Genomic DNA, 3,208 nt, shown 5'->3' with positions numbered 1-3,208 from the left:
ATGAATGAGCTATATCTACAGCTCAAAAAATAAGGTAAAAATTTAGTAGACATGATGAATAACTTGTTCCTCTAAACCCAAAAGTTTATCTCAAGTCAGGTTGCATGGAGTCTATAAAATTATTATGTACACATAACCAATTGTACTCACTCCTCTACATAGGTTACAGTCAAAGTGAGAAAGTGGTCCCAGACACTCCAGGAAATAGTATTCTAATAATTTCAATGACCCAAGAGGAAGCGTTCATGTAACAAACAATAGATGGTCAATTTCTCTAAGGAATTAAGTTTAGACAATCTGTGGAAAACACTTGAATTCTTGCACATGTCAATACAATTAGGAAGAGATGCATCCTTCATCTCACTTTTACTTGTAATATACTGATATTTGCTCATATATTCAGTTACTTAAAAAAATCTGTTTAATGTTTATGAATCTTTGAGAGAGAGAGAGAGAGAGAGAGAGAGAGACAGACAGACAGATAGACAGAGAGGTGAGGGGAGGGGCAGAGAGAGAGGGACACACAGAATCCAAAGCAGCCTCCAGACTCTGAGCTGTCAGCACAAGAGCCCGATGCAGAGCTGGAACCCACTGACCATGGGATCATGACTTGAGCCAAAGTCAGATGCTTAACTGACTGAGCCACCCAGGTGCCCCTATTCAGCTATTTTTTTTTTTTAAATAAATGATTCTATATTCCACTAGAAAGTTCAGAGAGCCCTAGGAGAGCTATTGAGTGAAAACATTTGAAGTAGTAGTATTGAAATAGTTTTAAGAAGATGTAAACATTACTTAGTAACAATTTCTCTTAAGAAATGCAGACCTTGGGGCGCCTGGGTGGCGCAGTCGGTTAAGCGCCCGACTTCAGCCAGGTCACGATCTCGCGGTCCGTGAGTTTGAGCCCCGCGTCAGGCTCTGGGCTGATGGCTCGGAGCCTGGAGCCTGTTTCCGATGCTGTGTCTCCCTCTCTCTCTGCCCCTCCCCCGTTCATGCTCTGTCTCGCTCTGTCCCAAAAATTAAAAAAAAAAAACAAAACAAAAAAAAAAAAAAACGTTGAAAAAAAAGAAATGCAGACCTTTACAAACTAATATTATTGGTTAGGAAAATGGGCAATGTCTATATGGGACACATGATCTAAAGCAACCCTATTGATGTTCTTTTAAGTAATTTGGGTATTTAAATATAAAGCTGATTTCTTAGCTATTTCATACCCGTAGGTGAATTATGGTAGAAGGTTTCACTAAAAGGTTAGAGCACTAAACACAAAGTTACTCCCAGTGCTAAATGGAAAAGGGACTAAATCATAGTGAAACAATTATAACAGGTGGTATGCAAGTAACGTAATAGTTAAGATTAACAGTAAGATAAAGCCAAAGAAAAATCTGTACACAAATAAATACGAGATTACTGAAATCAGGGACATTCTGAGAAAGTTAATAAGGAAATTTAGGGCCATTCTTTAAAAAAGAAGATTATACTGAAATAAAATTGTGTAAAAAAGAATTGAAATATAGTTGAGAACTTTTCATTTTAAATGTTTGCCTTCATAGGGTGATAGTGTCTTAGTTAAATACCAGGCCCTTTCAAAAGAAAATAAGATAAGTATATTCCTGGGACCTAATCATACCATTTTAATGAATCAGTTACAAAGAATTTTGGAATCTGTCCCTTGTTTGAAAAAAAAAATGGATCAATATTTTTTATGAAAAAAGTAAAAGTAGTTGTTTTTAAGAGGTATTTTAAAATTTCAGGTATTTTTTATTTCTTCAAATTTACTTATCAGGAGTGACTGAAATAAAAAATATAATTGAGCGTCATCATCATAGAAATAGCTTTAAGAGAAAACCGGTCAGATGAATATTATTGCTCCCCATTTTCAACCAGTAAATAGTTGCCACTGACAGAGAGCCAACAGTCTGTCAAGAATGCTCTAGGTATGTTACATAATACAACATGCCTGTTCACAGGGGGAAAAACTCGGAATTAACTTCCGTGAACTTGATTTCATCATACAAGTTAGGCACCAAAGCACCACCCATGCCTCTGAGGACACTGGACCATACACCCTCAAAAAAAGCTTCAGCTCCTTCACTGCAAGAAATATCCCACCAGCAGTCAAGCCTGCCTGTGTACACGATGTCACCTCCTTTGTGCCCTGACTGCACCATCATATGGCAGTGAACAGTGTCAGATGGACAAGAAATCAACCCGGCATCCATTGTGATGGATTGTATTATCATCCAGCTGATGAAGATGTGAATATCCTTGGGATTTGGAAGTGTTCCCTTTGCAGTGTCCTAGACACTGAAGTAGGCAGCTTGGTAGGTAATACCCTGCATAGATACATTAAAACCTAGTACGGGCCCCTCATCCCACCAGATTTGTAGTCCTTAACCTGGCAGTCACTGAGGCCTTGGGATTTCTTTTCAGCTCCAGCTTTGCCCACATCAACTGTTAGATGGGTATAGACAAAATCAAGAGGATACACAAAACACAAGGATGGGGCTGCAGCAGCACCACTTGATGCCAGATTCTCTGCAAAGTAGTGCCAAAACTGGGTTCTCTTGTCCACACCACCCAGGAAGCTCTGTTTGTATGTATCTTTGAAGGCAAAGTTGAGAACCTGGGTGGGGAAGTATTTGATGCCATTGGGCAGGTTGTCATGCTGGAAGCACGGGACTCCCTGCTCCATGAGGATATGAACCATGCAGTTTATAATGCCCTTGTACTGCTTATCTGCAGTGATTTGCCTGTGGGCACTGTGCACTTGCAGCAGCAGCTTGACCCAATGGATGGGCTCTACTATGTCTTGGAGGTCTACTGCGGCCACTCCACCCTCTAGGAAGTCCTTGGTGAAGGACATAGAGCCATCTGTCATGTTGAAAGGAAAGAGGAGGCAGGTGACTACAGTAGGAACTGGCTGGGACTTTAGGAAGCATATTTTAATATTTAAGGAGTCATTATCAAATGACTCCATATGGCAAATTAATATGCTTTGTTGGCTTGCAATTTTTAAAGCCATTTAAAAAATATTGACATAAAATGAATTGCACATATTTAAAGTTTAGGAGCTCTTTTTTAGATTCTTTGTGATTATCTGTATACACAATCATATCTTTTGCCTATCATATCTTCTGCAAATAGATGTAGTTTTACTTCTTCTCTTTTTCTAATTTATATGCTCTTTATTTTCCTTTTTCCTTTTGCC

General features: G+C 39.0%; 1 pseudogene; it reads right to left on the bottom strand.

Annotated features, from left to right (window-relative positions):
• Positions 1-1,961: 1,961 nt before the first annotated feature.
• Positions 1,962-2,878, bottom strand: LOC101084893 (annotated as a pseudogene).
• Between the last annotated feature and the right edge of the window lie 330 nt (positions 2,879-3,208).

This window comes from Felis catus, chromosome C1, assembly GCF_018350175.1.
Source record: "Felis catus isolate Fca126 chromosome C1, F.catus_Fca126_mat1.0, whole genome shotgun sequence".
Lineage (NCBI taxonomy): Eukaryota > Metazoa > Chordata > Mammalia > Carnivora > Felidae > Felis > Felis catus.
The sequence above is the reverse complement of the archived record's forward strand: the minus strand, read 5'-3'. Positions and strand labels throughout refer to the sequence as shown.